Here is a 27,790-nt window from a genome sequence, read left to right on the forward strand (position 1 = left end):
GCTTTGCCTATTGATAGCCTGCTTTATTTTGAAAATTATCAAACACTTCATGTGAGAGTCTGTCCAAGTGGGGAAATGATTTACTACTTTATAACAATCAGTATAAGCAATGAATACATTGGTCTGGAAATACAGATTTGACATTGGTTTAATAGTCATGGCTTTTTGAAACCAAATGAATAATAACTAATTAGAAATAAATGGTATTGTACCATTATTTAGATAGAGGAGACTTCTCTAATATTAGAAGCAGATGGTTCTACAGGAAGTTATTTTGAGACACTAAATATGAAATAGGTGATTGTGTCCCCTCGTCTTATTTTTCTAAATATCAGTATTTATTTTTTCTACAGAAAAAGAAATGGGAAGATCTTACATTTCTGTATATGTGACTTGGTTTCAGAGGTCTTTTCAGAGAGAGGAGGAAGAGTTTATGGCACTGAAAAAAACCCAGAGAGACTCATTATATATGTGGAATTATCTACTTTTGGTGCAGGTGGAATCTCTCTTTGAAGGCTTGCCATTAAAAAAAAAACGTGGGGGAGCAGTGGTGCCGACAATCGCTCATATCATGACAAGTGATCTCCAGTGCTTCAAAGTCATCCGTGGGGCATTATTTAAAAGGAAATGATCACAAGTCCAGACAGTAGTCAGGTACTTGTGGTGTGAAACAAGAAGTGGAGACTGAGTGAAGGAGGGGGCCCAGAGTACTGCTCTTCAAGGCTTAGTGTTCAATCTCAAAGTGTCTTATGAAGACATTGCCTTTTCAGATCAGCCATCCACGTATTCAGCAAGTATCAATATTTACTGAGCATTTACAGTTGCCAGAGGTTGTTTTAGGTGAGGACTTTAGCAAACCAGAAAACAGTATGTACCCTCATGGAGTTTATGTTCTAGTAGAGAAGACAGGCAATGAATTGACAAACAAATAAATACGTATTATAAGGTCAGATAATGATATGTGTTCAGAAGAAAACCAAACCGAGATCAGGGGAGAGAGGGAGATTGATCCGGCTGCTCCTGGCGCTGGCTTGTCACGAAGGCTTTCCCTTCAATTATTCGGTCATCCATACATCTGCTCATCTGTTAGTTTAATGAAATAAATTATCTGTCTTAAACAAGAAGATATAGGTTCTTCTTTTCAGGGAGTCATGTGAGTGAGTTCTGTGGAACTTAGAACTCATTTTCCTATATGAAAAAAAGGTAAACAAATGAAGTTAAGATTATTAGCTGGCTCACGAAAATCCCCTTTAACCCCTGTTAAAGCTTCACTGTGGTACTAATTATGGAAGACTGCATTCCAGTTCTTGGGAGAAGGAAGAAACCAAGTCAGAGGAGGGAAAAGGAGGAGAGGACTTCCTCCTCTTCCCTGGATACCTAGTGGCCACCTTGTGGGCACATTTTTAAATTGGCTAGTTTTGGTTTTCAGTGCTCCTACCAGACTTTCAACACCCTAGACTTTCCTTGTTTCCCACGCTGCCCTTTTCAGCTGCACTCAGCCTGCTCTGTTCTTAGAAAGCACTCTGTGGCATTCCAGCATTTTCTTTATTTTTGGTTCCCCCTCACGTACCCTATGAGGAGAGCAGTTCGATTGAACTACTTCTCATAAGTGTATAGATGAGGCATAATGTGAGCATAACCCTAAACTGAACACAGGAATTTGTATTTTTCTGAGGATACTTGAATCACTAATTGCTGGGGTTTTAAGCTTTCTAACAGACCTACGTGAAAACACTCAGGGAACGTAGAGGAACTACTGTGGGCCGGGGGCCACTGGGTTTCGAAGGCCAACACTTCCTTTCCGTCCACTGCGAGGTAAGGTGTGGAGCCTTGCTTTTCACCTTTTTCTCTTCCTTCTGTGAAAAGACTGGAGTTTTCTTCTCTGATGGCTCCCATGACAGCCAGGGAAGCGAGACAGTGGGGACAGAAGGCATTTTTATTTCCTGCCTTTTATTAAATTGGACAGGGAATTCCCTGGCAGTCCAGTGGTTAGGACTCCACACTTTCACAGCAGAGGGCACGTGCTTGATCCCTGGCCGAGGAACTAAGATCCCACATGCCAGTTGGTCAAATAAATAAATAAATAGATAGATAGATAGATGATAGATAGATAGATAGATAGATAGATAGATAGATAGATAGATAGATAGGACATTTGTAAGTCAGGGGTGGGGGGCAGTGGGGAGAATTGGTTCTACCAGGTAAGTAGTCTAGCCTGTTACTGCATGTGGGAGGGGAGCTGGTAGCAGTGACGACAATGATTATCTTAGAGACTATGTTTCCTGACTGTCTAATATACTAGATATTTCACATGCATTCATGATTTCATTCAGTCTTTACCACAGTCGTGCAGAATGTGTAATAAAACCATTTACAAATAAAGAAGGCTGAGAGGTCGAGGAATCTGCCCAAGGTAACACAGGTAGTAGTAGAGTTGATCCTCAAGTCTCTTTTCTCTTCATCCCCGCTCATCCCCAGAAAGAGCGAGTGATGATTCCAGAGAAACTAGTCCCTTGTTAGACATGCACTCTTAACTCAGGATCAATACGCTGCTTTTCGTGTCCTGTGTATGGAGGCGGATGCACTAGGCTGTGGAAAGGAAAGCCTGGCAGCTTGAGTTCTGTTTGACTGCTCTGTCTTGTGTCAGCTCACTAGAGGCTCAGAGCTGTGTGCTGGGGTCATTTCCACCTCAGCCAGACTCCAACAGGCCTCCTGGGGCCCCTGTGCTTGGACTGTGTCCTGAGCTTGCTCATTCCCTCTTTTGCGTGTTAAAATGGGAACATGGAACAGTGATTAGTGTATTGAGCTAACAACCCTGTCGGTCCTTCTCATGCTCACTATTGACAGGGCCTCCTGCTGCAGATTTTAGATAAAGTTTTATCTATTATTCACACCCGTTAGTTGTTTGTATTTCTTACTCCATGGGGACACTTTGGCTGATTGTTTACTTTTTTTTCGCCAAAACACCTAATGAGAAATCTGTGGTTTTAATGTCTTTGTTGTTCTGCTTAGGGCACCTGACAGATATTTGGTTGTGGTTGTACTACCAGTTATTCAGGTATTTCAACAACTGGCTGAATTAATTTTTTGTTTGCTTGTTTTTGAGGGGTTTGGGGGATGGGCAGTGGTGCCTGAGTTTCTATATTTGTAATGTAAAGTTATCTGCTTGGATCAAATGAAAAATGTATTCTTGTAGACTTGGCAAAAGGATTTGTCTTTGACTGTAGGCTGGCAGCTGCTTTTTGGTTTTCCAGTTTTTTTCCAGTCGGCCAATTTCAGCTGCCCTTTATTCCCTCTGTGATGTGAGGTATTGGATGCAGCATTCTTTATACTGTGTCACTCTTCATCCAGATGTACATGTTTTTAGTGAAGCCCAAAGCTGAGGGAATAGAATAATTCCATTGTGTTGGGTCTGCATACAGTTTATGACGTATTCTCTGATGTCAAAGATGGTCCTTCCACAAGTGTACTTTTGCGTCAGAAACTTCATCACCAGTGAAGGCAGTCGAGCACAGTGGAAAGAGCAGAAATCTAGATGGCCTATATATGGTCCCATCTGTACCACTGACTAGAAATGTAACTTTTGATAAGTTCCTTTATTTTCTCAGTCTTAAGTTTTCTCACTTATAAATTAAAGCAATTATTAACATGGCCTTTAAGGCTGTCATTTGGGTCTCATATTCTGTAATCCAAGGCAAAAGTAAAATAGGGTACATTCTAGGAATGAAGAAGATAAGACCGAATGGTTAAAAATGCATCACGAAATATGAAAACAAGAGCAAAACAAATCGCAGCTGTAGAACTCAGATTGTGTTGAGATGTGGTAGAAGGGTCTGGACTTAAAACACTTCATTATGACAGTGTTATATTATGTTGGTGTTAGTTTAAGCTGTATCCTAGGGTGGTCTATGCCCTAGGAATAAACAAAACCAAGAGCTAAGGATTTAATTAAAAGGCTGAACTGAGGAGATGCATATTATCCCATGTCTAAATCTCTAGTCAACAGGAGAAGTTTTGCTAGCGTTAAAAAACAAAATTCAGTTGAGTACATTTGAAGATCTAATTGGCTTTATTAAGAGATTCATGAATTGGGCGCATCTCATCTGGCAAACAGATACTCTGGAGTTATACAACATGGAAGGCTTTTATAGTAAGGAGGGCGGGACAAGGAAAGGAAGTCATCAGTAAGGGAAAGATGAAAGTTCATTGGAGGAAAATAAAATTTCAGATGAGGACAGCTTCTCATTGGCTGAACCGTGGCATTTTTCCATTGGCTGGGCGTGTTGCTGGGCAAGGAGGAAGTCTTCCTTCCTCCTGCTGGGGTAGTAAAGTAGTTTCACTTACTGTTTGGGAGTGTAAGGTATATCTCTTTTTGTTGGGGGTCAGTAAAGTAACTTCTTTTTTGGGGTAATTCATGTCTTCCTGCTTGGAGTAATTGATAAAGCGTGGTAGGGCATGAGAGCTCCCTGTATAGACCATCCCAACTCCAATTTTAGTTGAAGTGTCCTTTTATTAATATTTTTTTAACATTTTTATTGGAGTATAATTGCTTTACAATGGTGTGTTAGTTTCTGCTTTATAACAAAGTGAATCAGTTATACATATACATATATCCCATATCTCTTCCCTCTTGCGTCTCCCTCCCTCCCACCCTCCCTATCCCACCCCTCTAGGTGGTCACAAAGCACCGAGCTGATCTCCCTGTGCTACGCGGCTGCTTCCCACCAGCTATCTATTTTGCATTTGGTAGTGTATATATGTCCATGCCACTCTCTCACTTTGTCCCAGCTTACCCTTCCCCCTCCCCATATCCTCAAGTCCATTCTCTAGTAGGTCTGCGTCTTTATTCCCGTCTTGCCCCTAGGTTCTTCATGACCATTTTTTGTTTTTGTTTTTTAGATTCCATATATAAGTTTTAGCATACGGTATTTGTTTTTCTCTTTCTGACTTACTTCACTCTGTATGACAGACTCTAGGTCCATCCACCTCACTACAAATAACTCAATTTCATTCCTTTTTATGGCTGAGTAATATTCCATTGTATATATGTGCCACATCTTCTTTATCCATTCATCTGTTGATGGACACTTAGGTTGCTGCCATGTCCTGGCTATTGTAAATAGAGCTTCAGTGAACATTGTGGGACATGACTCTTTTTGAATTATGGTTTTCTCAGAGTATATGCCCAGTAGTGGGATTGCTGGGTCATATGGTAGTTCTATTTTTAGTTTTTTAAGGACCCCCCATACTGTTCTCCATAGTGGCTGTATCAATTTACATTCCCACCAACAGTGCAAGAGGGTTCCCTTTTCTCCACACCCTCTCCAGCATTTATTGTTTGTAGATTTTTTGATGATGGCCATTTTGACTGGTGTGATGTGATACCTCACTGTAGTTTTGATTTGCATTTCTCTAATGATTAATGATGTTGAGCATTCTTTCATGTGTTTGTTGACAATCTGTATATCTTCTTTGGAGAAATGTCTGTTTAGGTCTTCTGCCCATTTTTGGATTGGGTTGTTTGTTTTTTTGATATTGAGCTGCATGAGCTGCTTGTAAATTTTGGAGATTAATCCTTTGTCAGTTGCTTCATTTGCAAATATTTTCTCCCATTCTGAGGGTTGTCTTTTCATCTTGTTTATGGTTTCCTTTGCTGTACAAAAGCTTTTAAGTTTCATTAGGTCCCATTAGTTTATTTTTTGTTTTTATTTCCATTTCTCTAGGATGTGGGTCAAAAAGGATCTTGCTGTGATTTATGTCATAGAGTGTTCTGCCTATGTTTTCCTCTAAGAGTTTGATAGTGTCTGGCCTTACATTTAGGTCTTTAATCCATTTTGAGTTTATTTTTGTGTATGGTGTTAGGGAGTGTTCTAATTTCATTCTTTTACATGTAGCTGTCCAGTTTTCCCAGCACCACTTATTGAAGATGCTGTCTTTTCTTCACTGTATATTCTTGCCTCCTTTATCAAAGATAGGTGACCATATGTGTGTGGGTTTATCTCTGGGCTTTCTATCCTGTTCCATTGATCTATATTTCTGTTTTTGTGCCAGTACCATACTGTCTTGATTACTGTAGCTTTGTAGTATAGTCTGAAGTCCGGGAGCCTGATTCCTCCAACTCCGTTTTTCTTTCTCAAGATTGCTTTGGCTATTCAGGGTCTTTTGTGTTTCCATACAAATTGTGAAATTTTTTTGTTCTAGTTCTGTGAAAAATGCCAGTGGTAGTTTGATAGGGATTGCATTGAATCTGTAGATTGCTTTGGGTAGAATAGTCATTTTCACAATGTTGATTCTTCCAATCCAAGAACATGGTATATCTCTCCATCTGTTTGTATCATCTTTAATTTCTTTCATCAGTGTCTTATAATTTTCTTAATACAGGTCTTTTGTCTCCTTAGGTAGGTTTATTCCTAGATATTTTATTCGTTTTGTTGCAATGGTAAATGGGAGTGTTTTCTTAATTTCACTTTCAGATTTTTCATCATTAGTGTATAGGAATGCAAGAGATTTCTGTGCATTAATTTTGTCTCCTGCTACTTTACCAAATTCATTGATTAGCTCTAGTAGTTTTATGGTAGCATCTTTAGGATTCTCTCTGTATAGTATCATGTCATCTGCAAACAGTGACAGCTTTACTTCTTCTTTCCCAATTTGGATTCCTTTTATTTCTTTTTCTTCTCTGATTGCTGTGGCTAAAACTTCCAAAACTATGTTGAATAATAGTGTTGAGAGTGGGCAACCTTGTCTTGTTCCTGATCTTAGTGGAAATAGTTTCAGTTTTTCACCATTGAGGACGATGTTGGCTGTGGGTTTGTCATATATGGCTTTTATTATGTTGAGGCAAGTTCTCTCTATGCCTACTTTCTGGAGGGTTTCTATCATAAATTGGTGTTGGATTTTGTCAAAAGCTTTCTCTGCATCTATTGAGATGATCATATGGTTTTTCTCCTTCCTTTTATTAATTTTCACACTAGTAAGCCAGTGAGTGTCCAAAGTGGATTTTTACTGGTGAAATTCACAGCTTGTTAGTTAGCATAATGGTTGCTAGAATGAGTTTTTATTTTTTACATAAAAAGTGATACTCAGGATTCATGGATTGGCTGCAATATCTTAGACACACATCCTACCCCTGCAAGAACATGGCATAACAATCTAGTGTGGCTTTCACGAATGACAATTGAAACATGAATCCCAAACTGGCCAGCTGATAATCAGGGGATTGTAGTTGCTTAATACCTGCATAAGGATAACAGAATCCTCTCTATAGATTGTTGCATGGAATGTATGATCAGAATCCCTAAAAGAATAGAAACCTGGGACCTCACTGAGCTTATAAACAGGTTTAAAGAACAGTATTTTTGTTTGCTTGCTTTTTTGTCCCTTCTAGCTAATTAATGTTCTAAGCGGGTCACCATTTGTTCTAAGCCTTGCTTTTCATACCTGTTTGTGATGTCCAGAAACAAAAATACAGAACTTTCATTTACTTGTAACTACTGATAGTAACAGTCAAAAAGAGCTTCATATTGTGCATGGCCAAATTAGCTTGGGTAAATTTGCATGAGACTCTGAAAATCTTAGCTTTGCCACTTAATCAGCTGTGTAATGAGTTATTTAGCATCTATGAGTCTTGGTTTTCTCATCTATAGATTACCTTATCTGGCGATCGTGATTACTGGGATAATATATGCACTGTCCTCAGCACAGCTCTTGGAACAATGGGCAGAATGCTGGCAGGCTTTGGTTACAGTTAGGATTTGCCCAACATATTCCTATTTGATCAGGTCCTGGATGAAGCCAGTGATGTTAGACACGCCCCCATTGCCCTGTAGGAGTCACAGAAACTGCAGGGATGGACACTTGATCCAAGCTGGGCAAATTAGATTATCTTTTCTGGGGATTTGGCTATTGGTCCTACAGTTGGTCTTTGTGTGCAGCTGGAACTGTAGAGCATGTTGAAATTTGGGAGTTATGGGATGGCCACCTTTCTCCATCATGAAGTTCAACTCCATTTCTGCCTTGGCTGCAAGAGAGTTGTTTGTGTCTGTCTAATGAATAACATAAAATAAATAAAAGGTTTTGTTTGGACTTCCTCAGGTTACTTTCTATTAGTTGTAACCAAAACAAAACAAAACAAAACCAAACTAGTCACCAAGTGCAGAGTTGGTCGCATCTTTTTCATGCTGTCAGTAGCATTTGATATAGTTGTAGTTGTCTTCATCTTTCTTAAGACACACTCTCACCAGGTATCCATTATACTGCACTCTCCTGATTTTCTTCCTACGGCAGTGGTGATTCTCTCCCAGTCTCCTTTGCTGGATTCACTTTCTCTTACCAAACTCCAAATGTTGAGATCCTGCAGGGCTCAGCTGTTGGCTGTCTCTTTATCTACATTTATTCCTGGTTATTTCATCTAGTCCGATGGTATCAAGTCCTGTCTACTTGATTAAATATTGTCTATGTAGTGATGATGCCCAATTTTAATTTTTGCCTCAGCCTTTGCTCTGAGCTCCAGACCTGTGTATCCAATGGTATAGTTAGCATCTCTTCCCGAATGCCTGTTAGGCATCTCAACTTCATGTGTCCAAAACCGAGCTCTTGATTTCTCTTTCCTACCTGTTTCTCCCAGTGTATTCCTGATCTTAGGAAATGACACCAATGTTCATTCAGTTGCTTGGGTTGACACTGGTGTCACGCTTGACTCTTCTCTTTCACCTCGTATCCAGTCCACCAGCGAGTGCTGTCAGCTCTACCCTGTATTCCAATCTGACTTCTCATCTCTACCACCTCCTTGTCTTTGCCGCTGCCCCTCTCAACTGCCAGTCTGTCACTCGCTGGTTTCTCTGCTCTTGCCCTTGTCTGTCTGTAGTCTCTTTTCTTCCCAGCCACCAGAACAATCCTTCTAATGTGTCCTATCATGTCTCTGCTCTACTGTAAACCTTCCCAGTGGCTTCCGCTTGCACACTGAGTAATACCCAAACACCCTTAACATGGTCCACGGGGCCCTGCCTGATCTGGCCTCTGGCTGCCCTTCTGACTCATCTCCTCTGTCTTCCCTCCTCTTTCCTCCCAGTCGCTCTACTTGCTGTTTAAGCACGTATGCCTCAGGGCTTTTGTACTCACTGAGCCTTCTGTCTGGGCTGTCCTTCCCTTGGATATTCATGTGGCACCCTTCCTCCTTTAATTCCGAGCTTTGCCTAAGTGTCATCTCTCTGGAGAGACTCGCCTTGCCCAAATTCTAAATACCCTTCCTTCCCCTAATGCTTGCTTTTTTTCCTTACCAGTTTTATTTTTCCTTGTAGCACTTATTGCCACCTGCAATTTTACTTTATATTTAGTTGTTAATTGTCTCCCACAGTAACATGTAAGCTCAAAAACCAGAGATTTGTCTTGCTTATACCTGTATCCCCAGGGCTTAAAAGAATGCCTGACATCAATAAGTTTTGATTTTAGTTTGATAATGAATGAATAAATACTACCAGCAACTATCACCTGTTAGATGTTGAAAAATACACAACTTTCTTGGTTAGGTACGAAACATCGATAGTGTATTTCCTTAATTTTAAGATTTTTTTTCATGTTTTATTATTTGAAATCAAGTTGCATCTTATAATTGATACATATATTTAATATGGTAATTGTAACATCCTGAGCTGATGTTAAATTGATTCATCAACATCTCATAAATTTTAAGCAATATGTTGGCCCTATGGTTGGTGGGGTAAACAACATACTTCTGGTCCTTCTCAAATATTTAATAACAGTAGATGCATAGTTTGTTGTTGGGAAGTCTTTTTTTCCTCAACTGGGTAGAGGTTTTTGCTATTTCTTCTTTATTATTCTACAGACATTAATGAATGTCTCCTAGACATTATTTCCATTGTACTATACAGTATAAGTCATACTAGAATTGCCATGTAGATAGTGATTTTTATCAATTTAGCAAAATATGCTGCTATACAAAATGTGACTTATTTTCTAAGTCATTTACTGTCAAAATCATATGCTGTCTTAAATTTACTCTTATTTTGGGAATTCTACATTGATCTTGATCATATTATCTTGTGTTCAGAGTTTATCTAAAGATTTTCCAAATGTTGAACTCATTAGAAAGTATGTAATTTTGCAGCTCTTTTAAAAGTATGTTTTATTACCTAATAAGCCTTTCTTGGAATAATTATTTTGGTAGTATGCTTATAGACAGAAAATACATTAAATATGCCTAGACGTTGTATCTAAGATAGTTCCCTAATATTTATGATAAGTAGACATTAAGTTAACCTGTCAATAATTTAGTTTTTTCTCTTTAACTTTAAGCCCTTTCTTTACAGAGCACTTATGTTTTGGTATCACTTAATAACTTTGAGTATCATAAGCAAGAAAACCTTTTGTTTTCAACATTGTAAATATTACCCATGCACTGTACAGAATTTAGAGAATATAGAAGAGTCTTATGACAGAGACTACAAGGTACTTTCTTAATCTCTTCTCCCCTCTTTCTTAGTTCGGAAAAATAGCAACAAAAACAGATTGGCATTCTGCCACCCATGTAAAGTTGGTGTATCCTTGCTGTGCTACGGATGGGTATCTGTGTTTGGGTAGGAGTGTTGTGTGGTCTTGATGAGAAATCATCTTACCAGCAGGAGGGTACCCTTCCTCTTCCCCTTTTCCTCCGTCTTGCCGACTAGAATAGATACCTGATGGGTAATGCTCCACCGCCTCACTGGACCTTGGGGATGAGGGTCATACTGTAAGGATGGCAGAATGATAAACTAGAAGGAGCCTGGGTCATTGATAACTTCGTGAAACCTTCATACCAGCTCTGGGCTGCCAACCTCCAGACTTTTTTTTAAATGTGTAAGAAAAAAAACTTTTGTTTAAACTATTGTTCTTTGCACGTGATCATCTGTTATCCTGCTATACTGGGGAAAAAATGCTTTCCTTCTTCCAGTCATTCCCTGTGTCTATGTATCTGATACACACACATGCACATACCACACACACAAACTCATACAGAGCTGAGGCAAAACTGTAGATAGTGTATTTATATGGTTTTTGTCTCAATATCATATCTGCACTTTCCCATATCATTAAAATTATTTTTAGACATTTTAATATCTACTTAACATGTCTATATACTATAGTTTGTTTAATTGGTCCATTATCTTTGGCTCATTATTTTCTTTTACTATATAGCAGTCTTTTTATCTCTCTTAGGAATATTTTGATTTGCATTTTAACTTACTGAGTGTATGTTGTGTCGAAAACTCTATTTAAACACAGCACATGAAATTCACTTTCACTTCTCCAAGGGATTGTCCCTTTGAAAAAGATGCCCTAGATTTGCTGCACCTTCATTCTGCCTATAATCCCTCATACTTGCCTCTAGTTTAGCACTTGGCATTCCTACTATAATTACTTATTTTCTTCCATGCTTCCCTCATTTGCACTTTAGGAAGGTCTGGAGCTGGGTTTGGTTACTCACTGAATATTTGGTTTGTTCACTTATCCCGGTCGCTCCACGCAATAGCTCCATGCTTTCCTAAGTTTGAGTTTCTTTATCTGTAAAATAGGTATAATATAGTTTTCCACTCTAAATATCTTGAGGATAAATTAGATAATCCCTGTGTATTGCTTAATACAGTACCGAACCCAAGGTCAATACTTATCTACTGCCTTCAAGTCTTTGCTCAAATTTCATCTTCTCAATGAAACCTATCCTGGAGCTGTATTTAAATTGTAAACAACACTTACCCATCATTCTTAATCCCCCTTACTCTGTTTTCTCTATAACCTTTATCATTTCCAACACACTATATGATTCACTTATTTATTTAATAGCTCTGTTGTTCGTTGTCTGTTACTTCCCACCAGAGTGGATGTTTCAGTGAAGGCAGGAATGTTAATCTTTTTGTTTACTGCAGTATCCCAAGTCCAGAGAACAGTGACCGGCACATAGTAGGTGCTCAATAAATATTTGTTGAACAATAGTGATATTAGTATATTTAAGATGTGTTGAATGAATAAACATGTTTGAGGAGCAGTTTACAATGTTCTCTTTATTTGTGGTTTTAGAGACTCTGTAAAAAGCATCTATAACTTTTCCAGGCTCCAGAGGTTATTTTTCAGGCTCCATAGCCTGTCCTTGGTCAATATCTGCTGCTGTTTTGGTATGGAGCCTTTAGTTTCCATCCTGCACTTGTCTTCTTTATTAATTTTTTAAGGATGCTGTAACAAAGTACCATAGACTGGGTGGCTTAAACAACAGAAATCTATTTTTCAGGATTCTGGAGGCTACAAGTCCAAGATCAAGGTGTCGGCAAGGTTGATAATCTTCTGAGGACCCCTCTCCTTGGCTTATAGGAGACCATCTTCTCTTTATGTCTTCACATGGTCTTCCCTCTGTGCTTCAGTGTCCTAATCTCCTTTTAGGACACCAGTCATCCTGAATTAGGGATCACCCACATGATCTCTTTTTTCTTTAGTTGCATCTTTAAAGGCCTTGTCTCCAGATATGGTCACATTTTGTGCTAGGCGTTAGGACTTAAACATACGAATTTTGGCATTTTGGCAGGGGGCAGGGACAATTCAGTTCATAGCACCTTCTCTTTCTCTGACTGGCCCTTTCAGTAAGTTGCATAGTGGGACAATCTGTCTGAATTTTCTTGTCTCTTTTCACCTTTGGACACTGTCTTTTTATGATCTTTTTCTCAAAGCTTTGAGTTGGCCGGTCATCCCCCAACCCCAATATCCAACCCTGTGCCCTGTCCATGTTTCCAAGAGTCTTTCAGAAAATAAGGCACAAAGGAAAGATTGTATTCATGCCTGGTATGCTCACAATCCTGTGGACATATCAGTTTGGTTTAGTTTTGGAGGATAATGTGGGTCAAAGATGGACAATTAGTATACAGAAAAGGATGATCTTATGATGTGTTAAAGGAACAGTTTGCCAGGACAGTAGAATAATTTGGATATTATACACACCCAAATAACATAGCCTTTAAATATCTAAAGAAAAGCAAACATATTTACAAGGAAAATATAACAAATCCACAATGGGGATTGTTGCATATTAAACATACAGTCGGCCTTCTGTATCCATGGGTTCCGCATCCTTGGATTCAACGAATCGTGAATTGAAAATATTTGGGAAAGAAAATTTTGAGAAAGTTCCAAACAGCAAATCTTAGCATTTACATTTGTATTTACAACTATATACGTATCGTTTACATTGTATTAGGTATTATAAGTAATGTGGAGATGATTTAAAGTATATGGGAGGACGTGTATAGGTTATATGCAAATACTACACCATTTTGGCTCAAGAATATGTAGATCAAGCCAGTGTTTTTTCTACTTCATCATAGACCAGGATCACTTGCAAGACTTGTTGAAACAGATTGCTGGACCTCACTCCCTATCCCCAGAGTTTCTGATTCAGTAGGTCTGGGGTGACCTGAGCATTTGCATTTCCAACAATCCCAGGTAACTGATGCTGGTGGACTGGGGATCACACTTTGAGAGCCACTGGATCAAACAACTAAAAATGAGAAATTAATAAGGATGTAGAAGACCTTGGGAACAATTAGCAAACTTGATCTAATGTACATATTAGAATCCTGAACCCAGTAATTAGAAAATAAACCGTATTTTCAATCATACAGTGAGTATTTACAAAGTGGACCATGTACTGTGGCATCAAGCCAACTCAGTAAGCACCAAATGTTGGTATAATACAGACATTTTGATCACTGTGCAATTAATTAAAAACCAATAATAAATAACTTAAAAAGTTCATATATCTGAGAAGTATTTTTAGGAGATTCTATAGTTCTAAGTAATTTCTTGATAGGTTTATATAGGAGGTCTCAATTCTGTCTGTAACTTTTATTTCTTTTTTTTTTTTTTAATTTTTATTTATTTATGGCTGTGTTGGGTCTTCATCTCTGTGCAAGGGCTTTCTCTAGTTGTGGGAAGTGGGGGCCACTCTTCATCGCGGTGCACAGGCCTTTCACTGTTGTGGCCTCTCTTGCTGTGGAGCACAAGCTCCAGATGCACAGGCTCAGTAGTTGTGGCGCATGGGCCTAGTTGCTCCGCGGCATGTGGGATCTTCCCAGACCAGGGCTCGAACCTGTGTCTCCTGCATTAGCAGGCAGATTCTCAACCACTGCACCACCAGGGAAGCCCAATAACTTTTATTTCTTAATAAACAAAAGATATGAAGCACATATGACACAATGTTAAAAATGGACAAATTGGGATGGTGGTTCCATTAATGTTTGTTTTATGCTACTCTGAAGTTTTTATTTGTTTTACATATTTCTAATTTAAAAAATGATAAGTGATTTAGAAACCTATACCCATGTACATGAACTTTATGTAGGAGGGCAAAACAGAGACATTTTCCTAGACTTACGGACCCAGAAAATTCACCACCTATGGAACCTATTAGAAAGAATTATAAAATCAGAAAACCCTCAGAGTCCCTTTCACTTCATTAAGCATCCTTAGATCTTCGCCTGTGAAAACTAGTATGTGAATGCAAATAGGGAGTTTTGTGCTCTGCAGTTTTGTGCTCTGCTGAGAACTCCATATAGCTTCCAAAAGTCAGCAGCCAGGGAGTAACAGTATTTTCTAATGTAGTACAACACTGACTAATGAGAATGTTTGAAAAATAGGTGTGCTGATAAAGTAAATCTGGCATTCCCAAAATTAGTCAGTAGAGCTTTTCATTGCAATGCTTGAAGTTCTATCAAAATTTTCTAAAATATAGTTATGTAGTTTTTTGTACACATATGTGTGTGTGTGTGTGTGTCACAATAAGTACTTTAAGCAAACCTAAATGAATCTTTTTAATGATTGAGAATCAGTGTTTTAGTTATTATTCACATCAATTACTATTACACTATTTATTACTGTAATTAATGATAATACTTTACATTTGATTTTACTTATGTAAGCTTTAGGTACAAAATGTAGGCCTTGTATTAAATTTATACCTGACAAAGCCATAGATTATAAGTGCCCATTGGATATAAATCTTTTATGCTGCTACATTTCATCATAATTTATCTTCCTTGAAAGTAGGTTTTAGTTACTCAAGGGTTTATACAGATGAATTTGATTACCACTCTACTTTTACAGTGTTAAATATTAAGCTTCTCTAGATACACATAAGAAAGCTGAATAAACATCCTTAGCACTAATGGCTAATATTTATTAGAAAACAGTTGATTGAAAGTGCAGTGGTTTATGCATTATGAACCAAATTCCATTTTTTAAAGGCAGACAGTCATGTACTTCAGGCTGCAACAAACCAAGGAGACCTAAAAATAGATGATTTTGTTTGTTTGTTTTTATTTTTATGTTGTTTTTGGAAATAATTTAATTTTGAATCGTTTACAAAAGGAACACTTCAGCCATCATGAGAAAAAAGGGTACTTAGTTGCCTTCCTTTCCCTTCTTTTATTGTCATTGTGTTTATTGGAATTACTTATGGTGTGGAGGTGCATGATCCTTTTTTTCAGTTCTTAGGGCCATTTAAAGTCTAAATCCAGCCAAAGATCTTTTACTGTGCAAGGAACTAGATGGAATCATTTTGACTACACTCACAGCCAAGAGTTTAGCTAACCATCCTGGTGATAGGTCTATGCCTGTGACTTTATTATGACTTTTATGGATACTTTGTGGAATCATGTGGCCTGCCATTTCTTCCTCTAACTTACTTCCTACTAAACTTAATCCTAACCCTGTCTAGCTCACTCAGATCTGGCCGTCCCACCTACTGGCCTTGTCATTGGCCCTGAGGAATGCTTGTTCCATTCCTCACCCCACCTGGCCCTCATTATTCCCACTTGCCTCGCTTACTTGAAAGTGAATCCTCTGATGACACTGGTCTTCCTCTCCAAGCTCTCTCCAGGGAGGCTGCCTTCCTTGCTGCCTCTGACTGAGGATGAGGAGGTGTTGGCAAGCTTTTGCTCCCAAGGGCTGAGTCCTGGTTATGTGATTTCTCAGCAGTTCCTCTCTGCAGTTCTGACTGCCTACTGACACCAGCTGCTGCTCTTCACCTTCATTAGTGTGGTCTGGGGACCTTTTAAGACATTGTTCTAACACCCAAGGTTACAAGTACATGAGCTCTATGTCTACAACATCCCTTTATAGTTCTTCAAGGCCCTCAATACCAGTGAGCACGTTTTTTTAGCTCCTAGCTCTATAGTAAACATCCCTGGGTTCCATTCTACTCTTGGTTACCATATTAAATTTTCCTAGTTCACTGCTCTGATTTAAGACTGAATGGTTCAAAATCCTCGGTGACTCCTCAAGATTTACCAAATGGACTTGAGGACACAGGGAGGGGGAAGGGTAAGCTGGGACAAAGTGAGAGAGTGGCACGGACATATATACACTACCAAATGTAAAATAGATAGCTAGTGGGAAGCAGCCGCATAGCACAGGGAGATCAGCTCGGTGGTGCTTTGTGACCACCTAGAGGGGTGGGATAGGGAGGGTGGGAGGGAGGGAGACGCAAGAGGGAAGAGATATGGGATATATGTATATGTATAGCTGATTCACTTTGTTATAAAGCAGAAACTAACACACCATTGTAAAGCAATTATACTCCAATAAAGATGTTATAAAAAAAAAGAAAGATTTACCAAATAGAGTACCAAAACCTCCGAGTGACAGTCCAGGCTCAGCTCCACTCCCACCCCCTCAATTCAGCTCCAGTTTACTTTCCAAACACCTTTATCTTCCAGCTGGCTAAATGTGCTTGATGTTTCCAAGCACACTCCTTTTTGTTTGAAATACGCTTTTCCCTCCAGTCTGAATTTAGCCAAGCTCTAGTGAAAACCTGGCATAATTATCACCTGCTCAATGAAGCCTGTCTTGATTGTCTCCTCTGGGGAGTCCTCTCTTCTGATCTCCCATGGTACTTAGTTCATACCTTTTAAGTGACAGTTATTATACCTTTTTATTTTTAGAATATTTTATTGGGTTTTATGATGGCATGAAGTATGAAAAGGGGTCCTGGACCTTAGGAAGAATATAATATTGATTATGCCTGGATTTTCAGATAATTTCTCCAAAAAGCAAGCCCAGAGGTGACAAACATTCAGAGTCTGGTCAGTCAGTACAGATTGAGAAAAGGAGTCTTTTCTTTTTTTTTTTTCTTTTTGGCTGCGTTGGGTCTTCTTTGCTGCACACGGGCTTTCTCTAGTTGTGGCTTCTCTTGTTGTGGAGCACTGGCTCTAGGCGCGCAGGCTTCAGTGCTTCAGTAGTTGTGGCACGCGGGCTCAGTAGTCATGGCTCGTGGACTCAGTGGTCGTGGCTCGCAGCCTCTAGAGCACAGGCTCAGTAGTTGTGGCACGTGGGCTCTAGAGTGCAGGCTAGGTAGTTGTGGCTCACGGGCCCCTTTGCTCCGCGGCATGTGGGATCTTCCCAGACCAGGGCTCAAACCCGTGTCCCCTGCATTGGCAGGCAGATTCTCAACCACTGCGCCACCAGGGGAGTCTCCAAAGAAGGGTCTTTGAACAATAACCAGCAGATTTTTAATCAAAGTTGGTCTAAAATAACAACCAGTTTCCTTAAATCTACACTGTTATGCCTGTTGAGGTAAACTGTACTATGTAATTATAAGATTTTTCACCCAATTAAAAAGGCAAAAGCTGAACCCATCATCCAGTTTTCAATTATTCAAGCCAGTAAAAGCAGGAAATAAAATATGAGCTGGAAAAGGTTATTAGCGTTCATTAGCACAACCAAGTTGCTAAGTAAAAGCAATGAAGTTTTGATCTTTTCATTTTTAACTGCTCCAGTAGTTCTACAAAATAAATTTATTATTATTTTTGCATTGGAACAGCATTCACAGTGCGAATACATTTTTAATTAAATGTACTTGTTAGTTGGTGTTCCTACATTTGTTTGTATTTTTGTGTGTTAATATTAATCAGATTGTAAAGTCACAAATGGAAAAGGATAAGTTTCAGAAAAAAAAGTAGGTCTCTGTACAGCATTATGGACTAGAAGGTAGTAATTCATAGCATTTAAAAACATTGACGGGCTTCCCTGGTTGCACAGTGGTTAAGAATCCCCCTGCCAATGCAGGGGACACGGGTCCGAGCCCTGGATCGGGAAGATCCTACATGCCACAGAGCAACTAAGCCTGTGCGCTACAACTACTGAGCCTACTCTCTAGAGCCCGTGAGCCACAACTAGTGAGCCTGCGAGCCACAACTACTGAAGTCTGTGCGCCTAGAGCCCGTGCTCTGCAACAAGAGAAGCCACCTCAATGAGAAGCCTGCACACCGCAATGAAGAGTAGCTCCCGCTTGCCGCATCTAGAGAAAGCCCACGCACAGCAATGAAGACCCAATGCAGCCAAAAATAAAATAAATTAAATGAATTAAGTAAATTAAAAAAAAAAAAAAAAAAAAGCATTGACGCTGGAGTCCACGGCCTGACTGTGACTCTTAGCTCCACCATCTTTAGCTGTATGACCTTTGGCTAATTACCTAACAGATATGAGTTAGTTTCCTCCTTCCTACAACGGGGATAATATTCACTTCTTAGGATGTAGGAGCATTAATGAGATAATCCTTGTAAAATGCTTAGTAAAGTGCCTAACACATAATGACTGCTATATGTTTGTAACTTACTATTATTGCTTTTCAAATAAATATGTTACAAGATAGTGCCACTAATATTTAGTTAAATAGAAAACAATAGCATTGGGAGAAAAATTAATTATATGTAAATTATAAACTGGAAGACTAGGCATTAAATAATTAAGAATATGCTTTGGTTAATTTGCTTTGTTCTAAGATTTAGGGCAAGCTAAACCTGGAACTTAGTTATGTATGAGGACTAATGTTAAAGAAAAAGAAGTATCTTATTGTAACACCAGTGATGTTTGCACTGGATGAAAAAAACAAGAAGAATCATTTTAGAGAGAAAAAAAAATCACTTAAAAAATCAGGCCTGTATTTCAAACAAAACAAGAAAAGTGAGACAATAGTATGTCAACACAAACTAGATAAATGGCACAGCTATATTTTGCGCAAATCACAACTTGGATTTATGAGTTTCCCCAGCCAGAACAGTGAACAGCTGACGGTTTCTGTTTCTGTTAGAGCCATTTTGACGAAACTTATTAACATTTTTTTTTTTTTAACTGAGAAACCCTGCTTGAAAATATTCGTGTGGTTTAAAACAAATTAAAATTTTAGGAACCTATACAATTTAATATTAAAACCCATATAATTACTTTTTAAAGGAAGAATAGGTCTATTGCAGTACAAAATCTGTAGAGAGGATCTCCATCGGGAAGCTGGAGAAGGACATGCTCTTTCAGAAAAGAGCTGTATTCCTTGCTCTGTATTTTGCCTTGAGAGGTTTGAATAGCTACTCTCTTGAGAGTTTTTCATTTTCTTTTTTTCAAACTCACTACTATCCAGTAATGGGTCTGATGGATAGAAAATGGAGGTGTAAAAGGGATTGCTTTTTATATACGAAATTGAAATTGGTTGAATTCAACAAATAGCAATTTCAATGTGTAGGAAGATAAATCAACTAAAGTTCTTTCAGAGAGAATGCAGAAAATGGATAAATGTGGTCAATTGTAAAGTGTAGAATCCTATCTTATACATATTCTTATACTGAAATGTTTCCTACTTTATGGGGAAGGAAAGACTGTTCAATTCTTTCTGCTCTGGAAGCAACAATAAATATCTGACATCATCAGAATCCATTTCCTCTGAGGCACACTGCCTTTGGGTTGTGAGTAATGGTTTTTATTTCAGTAGATATACTGAAGAAAGGAAGTTGCCCATCCCATTTTGGGCAACCGAATGTCAAAAGGAAATTTTAGTTTCCCAGCTGCTGTTGAGGACCTTGAGAATTTGTGTGTGTGTGTGTGAGTGTAGTTTAACAGACTTATAAAGGAATAGAATTTTGTAGTTCATTTTGCCTAATGCATTATTTTACATAAAAGGAAAATGAGGTTTAGTGACTTACCGTAGTTACATAACTAATGGCAGGGTGTTTGATGTATAGAACTGTTTAAGATACTATTAATTCACCCAGATGATTTCCAAAAGAATAATCTAGGCTAGGGAAGGTGTTCATTAAGTCCCACCTTTCAAAAATGGATTGTTTCCAACTTCCATATTTTTGAGATATATTTTAAAATTTTACAGATAATGAATTATAGGGAAAAATATATTTTGTCCTTATAATCTCTTTCCTTACATAATATTTTTCAGTTGTACATGCAGTTTGTATTTCCAGCTTCTCTGAAAGCTTAAAAATGTAAGTTACCTCAGTAATAAGAAAAACTGACTCCAAATAAAGGAGGAAGCATATGCAAAATGTGATACCCAGGTACAAACAGGGGATAAAATAAAATACCACAGATGGGTCAGTTGATAAAATATATAATCATATAAGTTACTGTGGTCCTTGTTATGATGGATACTGTTATCTTAACAAACATTATAAATATTTTAATATTTTTACTTCAAATAAAATACAAAATAAAAAGATAATTCCACTGAAAATGAAGTGATGAATTCTGAATTTTATTGGTAATAACCAAGGATGTAAATAGTCACTTTGAGGAGCATTTTGCTCAATGCGAAGAAGGAATTAGTGCAGTTCTTATTCTTCTCTTAATTTTCTTTGACAGAGTTACAAATAAGGGGGCCATTTCCAAAAATCTTGGAATAAAAATATATACGTTCATATGAATTTGAATTTATTGCGCGAGTCAATGGGAAAAAATAGACAAGCTTTACTATCTCAAAATTAAAGTCCCTATATAATAAAGAATACTGTGAACAAAGCTAAAAGCCAACTCTGTCTGGGAAAAAAACAACTTACATAACAGACAAATAGAAAAAATTTTCAAATCAGTAAGAGCACAAACAAGCCAGGGGAGGAATGGGTGACTGATAAATGAATTAAAGAAGAGGAAATCTAAACAAGTAATAGTAATGAACTAGTACTCAGGGAAATGCATGAAATAAGAATGAGAATACCACCTCATATCTTCTAACAAAATTTGAAAGTTTGGACAATATGCGTTAGAGAAAATTTGATGGGGGGTCCAGCAGGGATAACTGTGTAGTGGGTGAAAGTGTGAATTCGTACAACCACTTTGGAAAAGTATTTGGCCATATCTAGTGAAGCTGAAAATATACATGTACACTGAGCCAGAAACTTCTGCAAATAAGCCCAAAGAGACATGTACAAATACGTTTATATAGCATTGTTTGTTATGATGAAAAACAGAAACAAAGAATAATACAGTATGTTCATAGGATGGATATAACTAGAAATTGAAAATAATGACCTGGACATACATACATATATTACATGGACAAATCCCCCCAGGCATAATTTTGAATGACAAAGCAACATACTTATAGTACACAATATGTACCTAAATAAAAAATACTTATAGTACACAATATGTACCTAAATCAAAAATACTTATAGTACACAATATGTACCTAAATCAAAAATAATTCTATGTGTCAGTTATGAACACCTATAACAAGTGATTATTGAATAATCATTGAATGATTAAAGCATGGGCTAGAAGAATACACAGCATATTTAGGAAGAGATGAATACAAATAAGGAGAACAAAAGGGACTAAAAAATTAAAAACCCCTATACAGAATGTGAAATAAAAAACATTTTTTTGACTATTAGGCTGGGATTGAGAAGAACAGGGTTAGATTGTGTTCTGCTACTAATATATTTGTGACCTTAAGCCATCTGGCTTCGGTTCCCTTACCTACAAAGCAAGTCAATTTTAAATGTTTCTTCTAAACTTGAAATTTTCATGAGCTTTGTAGCTGTGCAACACCAGGTCTGTTTTGTAAACTTACTTTGTCTCAGTTTCCTCATCTGTAAAACGGGAACTAATAGTAGTACCTACTTAATAGGATTGCTTTGAAGAGTATATAAATAATCCATGTAGAGTGCTTATCTCTATGCCTAGCAGGTATGCTTACATATATACACACTTGAGTAAGACTGAACTCAACAAATGTTAGCTCCTACAGCCATGACTTTAAGTTTATGAAACAGACTGACTCTGAGATACTTCAATCATAAAGAATATTTTCCTCTTTAGAGATTTCTTTTAGATAACAAGTTTTTCCAGGATATTACTATAAACTTGGTATATATGACTCCCAGGGACTCATGTCTTACATTCTGTAAGCTGGTCATACTTTTTCTAAACGTTGGTTAGATCGTAGTTTTTAATCTAGACAGGAAAAAATATGTATATGAAACAAGGAAAAATTTTAAACATTGTGTTATATGTGATTTTTTTCTGTGTGTTGATTAGAAGGTTGACTGTCTACTTGAACAATGCCTTTTATTAAGTCTGCTGATTGTTATGGTTAAATATATACAAGCTTGAGTAAGAATGAAAATAATCTCTTGAGAAAAAAATTGAGGATTAGCATTTAATCATCTAACAGGAGAATGGACATGGAGTACCTCCAGGGCAGACCTGACTTAATTCTTAGATATGATTCAGTAAAATATAGATTTCTTAAATGAGAAGATTTGACAATGTGCATAATTTAATTGTACAAAGACAAACTCCACTCTGAATGTCTTCTTGGCAAATGAAGGCCCATTAAGGCATGTTTCAATACACATGCTGGGGTGGAGGGTAGGGAGGGGGGAGGGACAATTTGTAGTACACTGTATCTACTTTATGGCTACTGATTTTAAACAAATTTCAGATTACCCTTATTGTCTAATCATATGTTTGGGAGGATGGGCTATTTATGAGCTGTTAGCTTTCCAGATGCTCGAACAATGTGCTTTAAATGCTGTATTCATAAACCAGCCCCCAAAATGCAGCAGATTAGCTGTTTCTAATCTTTGAATTCAGAACAAATGTTAGAAAAAGGAACACTTGCAGAGCTGTGTAGTCTCTATTACCTCATTAAAATGTATTTATAAATGAAGTAGACAGAGGAGCAAATGTCTGCACAAAACATTGCTACTTCATTAATATTTTTTTATTACAAAAGCACTTTCTATGAAATCTGTCAGCCTCAAGGAAATAAGTGAATCAGTTGTCTTTCATTTTTGTGTTTTGTTTATTTTCCCTGATATGCAAACGCAAGTTTAAAAGAAATATTTTAGCAGTAAATATGAACTTAGTGAAATAAAAAGAGTACATGTGACTAGAACAACATCTGTTTCAAAGTACGCATAATGCTAGGATTCAAGCGGGGAAGGTTTCTGAACTTGAGGTTCTATTTTTCTTAAATGTGAGGTTTCTGTGTTAGGGGAGAAATATGTTATGATGGGCTTCATGCCTAAGGGTAATTCCGTAAAAGAAGGTTTCTTGTTCTATCAAGAGTAGCTAGAAACAAACAAACAAACATACAAACAAACCATTTTCCTTCTCCAGATTAGAGATTATTAAATACTTAGGTTTAGAAAATACACAATAAAAAAGTTTTTAAAAAAGGGAGTGACAATGATCCTAGAATGATGGACACCTGTCATTATACATGAATATACTTGTAACCCGTAGAACGCACAACACCAAGAGCGTGTCCGAAGGCAGGCTGTGGACTTTGGGTGATGATGATGTGTCAGTGTAGGTTCATCAGTTGTAACAAGTGTCCCGCTCTGGTGGGGATGTTGGTCATGGAGGAGACTGTGCATGTGAGGGGCAGGGGGTATGTGGGAGATCTCTCTGTACCTTCCTCAATTCTGCTGTGAACCTAAAACCGATCTAAAAAAATAAAGTCCTTAAGTTAAAAAGAAGTGAAAAGTAAAAGCGTACTGTGACACTCTTCCCTATTCAGTTTGTATAAGGCAGTGTATTTTGGATCTTACTTAAGAAAGGTCTGATAGTGAACCACCTAAAAAATCATGTAATGGATCTTATTTCTTTTAAGGATGGACCTTATTCAAGTTATCTATTGCTGTGTAATAATCATCCCCAAATTTAGTGACATTAAACAAGTTTTTAAAAAAATTATTTTAATAGATTCTATAGGTCAGGATTAAGAAAGGGCACAGGGGGTTTTTTGTCTCTATTCCACGATGTCTGGGGTTTCAGCTAGGAAAAATTGAATGGCTGGGGGCTGGAAGCATTTGGAGGCTTCTTTAGTATTATGTCTGGCTCCCTGGCAAGATGATTGAAGATGGTCTATGCCCATGCCGTGTGGTTTAGGCTTCTAAGCCTAAGAATTGAGATGCCCAAGAGGGAGAATTCTAAGAGAGTGGAAGGTCCTTTGTCTCTTAAGAACAAGCTTAGCAAGTTAAATGTCATTATTTACACTGCACTCTGTTGGTTGAAGCAATAACAAGCCTGTCTGGATTTCAGGGAAAAGGTTGCAGACCCCACTTCCTGACGGGGGAGTGTTGACAAAATATTGGTGGTCCTTTTCAGAAAGTTACAGCTGATCAACAGTCCAATCTTTAAAACCCCATTTGATGTAATACGGCTAAAATGTAAATGAAGCCATGTCATTATTCCTTTTAAACTCCTTACATACTGTCCCTTTGGAAATTAGGTCCATACCATGGTATAAACTTGCTATAAAAGTCTTGATGATCTGGAAAATATCTATTTCTCATTCTCTATCCCATTGAAATTTATGCTACTTTTACTAGAGTGAATTTTCCCTGCCTCAGGGCAGTGACTTCTCACAAACACACATATATACAAATCATACATGCACACACACACATATTCAAAAATATGGCTCTTAGCCTGACCAACTGCTGCTACTTATCGTCTGTCAAGTGTCGGTTCCAGTATCACTTTTTCAGACCTCATATCTGCCTCACATACCGCTTTGCTTTCTACACATACCTCTGTCATAGCCATCATGACATTATAAAGAAACAATCTTTTTATACATTATTTTCCCCTTTGGACTCTGTTAAGTCTTTATTCTTACTTCATCAGGAAGCACCTATTACATTTCCTGACACATGTGGGAAACTATGTCTTCTGCAACCCAGACAAGAATACTTACCTTTTAAATTCCTCACTAAGGAAAATTGGAGACCCACTAGATTTTGGAACCAAAAGTATTATCTCTCTTTGGAAAATTCTCATATTCAATGAAATTTTAAAACATGGATGTTCTAGTCCTCCCATAGGATCCCCTGTTGAGGTGATTAATTCTCTGGCTTTTTCAGTATGATCTGACAAGTGAATAAATACTGAGTTTATGTCCAGTTGGACTAAATACTTTGTTGTCATCATTACTGACAAATGCTGGGCTATTTGTAACCACAAGTCTCTCTTAATTAAAAACAAACCTGAACAAGACACATACTCAGTTATCTACTTAGGGATTTCATATGGCCAATTATATAAACTATCTCCAAGTCACCTAGAATGGCAACCAGTTAAAGAATGTACTTAACAGAGTTCCTGGTACAATTTCATCGCTATGGTGAATACATTTCTTGCATATGAATATATTCTGTTGATGTCAGTCAAGTTGTTTTTCAAGTAATATTTTGACAGGTCATTTGATACATTAGTTATAATTGGAGACACTCACATTGTGCCTGATTATTGGTACAGGGCCCTGAACAGAAAATGATATTGACCCTAAATTGCATTCCTATTGATAGATCTCATGCAGCAGGGAAAGGAAGAGGCCACCAAGTGCTGCTGCCACTTAAAAAAATGGTGGTTTTGAAAGGCAGGGGTGGGAGAATCAAGTTTATTTATGACATCATTTTGGTTGTTCAGAATGCTAAGATATAGTCCCTACTTTAATTTTCATAAGTGGAAAATTGTGAAAGCTTGTTTTGGAAACTTGGACAAAACATTATTTAGCTTAGTCTGCTACCACTAAGTTTGATCCCTGTAGCCTTTGGCAGAAGGTAGCAAGTGTGACAGAGGCTGTTTCTCTAAAATGAATAAAGGAACATTAGAACATTCGGATCCCATGACTTCCATTTAAGAACTTTCCAAATACAGAATTGCTGTGCCCTGACCATAGCTGATAACTCACTTAAAATTCACACAAACTGATTAAAAAATGCATGGACCTCAAGCAGTGCTTTCCAACTATGTGTCTTCTGATTAAACTGAATGCGTGCAGTGTGTCTGAGAATGTGTCAGCTTATGGAGAACTGGGGGTTTCTAAGGCTTACCCTCAGAGTTCTCAAGTGGAACATTTGGAGAGCCAAAATACACAACGGAAAATAAGCACAGTCTTGCTGTTTCCAATTAGGAGTGGGCTTCTGTTTCTTTGACTTCAGCAGGTGGCTGTTCATCATTAAGATGGAAAAATGTTTATTAATGTGATATATTTTGGAATGGTTACAACCGAGAGCCAAAGACTCAAAACCTTTCTTTCCTCTTCCATCAAAAACTTATAATGGTCTCATCCTGATGTTTCTGTCCTCTGACCTGTTACTTAAGAGCTTTACAAAAGTGGTCTTGACCTTCTTCCTTTTTATGTCAGCTCTTAGGTTATGCAGTGGAGACAGTGCCCCACTAAATAGTGTTTTATATTTGATCCAGTTTACTAGGTAGTACAAAGGAGGTGATGGTGTGGTATTCACTGAATGATTTTTGTCATTTGTATCATTGTATCTGATAGGACTAGGAGCCCAGGTATTTTAAAATTACAAGCCTTTTTTTTTACATTTATTAATCACATATATACTTTAATATATGTGCATTTGAATAGTTTTCCTTTTGTATTATTCTATGAATACGTAGGCTATGGAAGTAACTAACATTAAACATCGCTTATGAATCCACTTGTGACAGTTACTTCCCATGTATCACAGTGGAATATTTGTGATACTCTTTTTTTACAGGCTGGCAAGTAATCATTGAAATGCAAACCACACACATGTATAATGAAAAATTATGGAATTCCCTAACAGTGTTGTTATTTACAGTATCAAAATGGAGAGTCAAGAAGGAAGGTAATATTTAATGAGTGCCTAGAGGATACCAAATGCTAGGCTTAGTTTATTCACATATTATGTTCAATTATTTCCATCTGTATTGTCAGCAAAGTCAAATAACTTGTCTAAGGTCATCCAGCCTGTAAACCTGGGAATTTAGGTCTGTTTGAATTCAAATGTGACTTTCAAACCTGACTGTACTGTTTCCTATTTTGAGTTAGTCTTTTGTATAATTTACTGTTGGCATAAGTTTAAAATTTCCTTGGAAAAAATTTTTTTTGGTATCTTGATTCTTCACAGAAATATCCAGCTCTTCCTTAGTCAGAATAACCTTTAAGAATGTGGTAGTACTGAACCAAGAACTGTGGGAGTATTTTCTTAGTAGCAAGACTCAGTAAAGAATGTCTTTTTTGCATCCTAGCTGCTTGTGGGATATTCCCTAAACAGAATAGTTTCCAGATATGCATGAACAAAACCCAGGATTCTGTACTTAGAGCAACATTTTTAAAAATGTTGATGAAAATCTAGATATTATGTACCTAAAGTAAAGGGCAGAACGTTAACTGTCTGCAAACGTAGTGATTGCTTTCTTCCTTTGGAAGCTAAGGATCTCAGCATGAGATTTTATTTATAAACAATACTGTTTCTCTTACAGGAGGTTCATCATAAGGTCATCTTTTTCACTGTCCAGATTGAAGCACTAAAATAATTATTGCTCTATTAACATGCTAGACCAATGGCAAAGCCATTTTGGATCTGAGCTTTTATTTGCTGATTTAGAAAGCATAAAGTGAATATTGACCCAAGAAAATATGCACAAAATATAAAAGAAGGTTGTGTAACGCACATGGGATAAA

At 37.6% G+C, this 27,790-nt stretch overlaps 1 protein-coding gene and 2 long non-coding RNA genes across 7 annotated transcripts in view; 2 read left to right on the forward strand and 1 right to left on the reverse strand.

The window, feature by feature from the left end:
* LOC309656174 overlaps positions 1 to 27,790 on the reverse strand; it is an 822,990-nt gene that overhangs the window by 486,194 nt on the left and 309,006 nt on the right. The gene's annotated exons all lie outside the window — the stretch shown is intronic.
* Positions 1 to 27,790, forward strand: part of PRKD1 (protein kinase D1) — a 466,527-nt gene that overhangs the window by 197,891 nt on the left and 240,846 nt on the right. The window lies entirely within an intron of this gene.
* Positions 2,117 to 27,744, forward strand: LOC309656143. Its single transcript, XR_014261172.1, has 2 exons — positions 2,117 to 13,873; positions 14,182 to 27,744. It is a non-coding gene; the product is annotated as an uncharacterized lncRNA (long non-coding RNA).

This window comes from Balaenoptera physalus (assembly GCF_965194825.1).
Source record: "Balaenoptera physalus genome assembly, chromosome: 2".
In the NCBI taxonomy this organism is placed as follows: domain Eukaryota; kingdom Metazoa; phylum Chordata; class Mammalia; order Artiodactyla; family Balaenopteridae; genus Balaenoptera; species Balaenoptera physalus.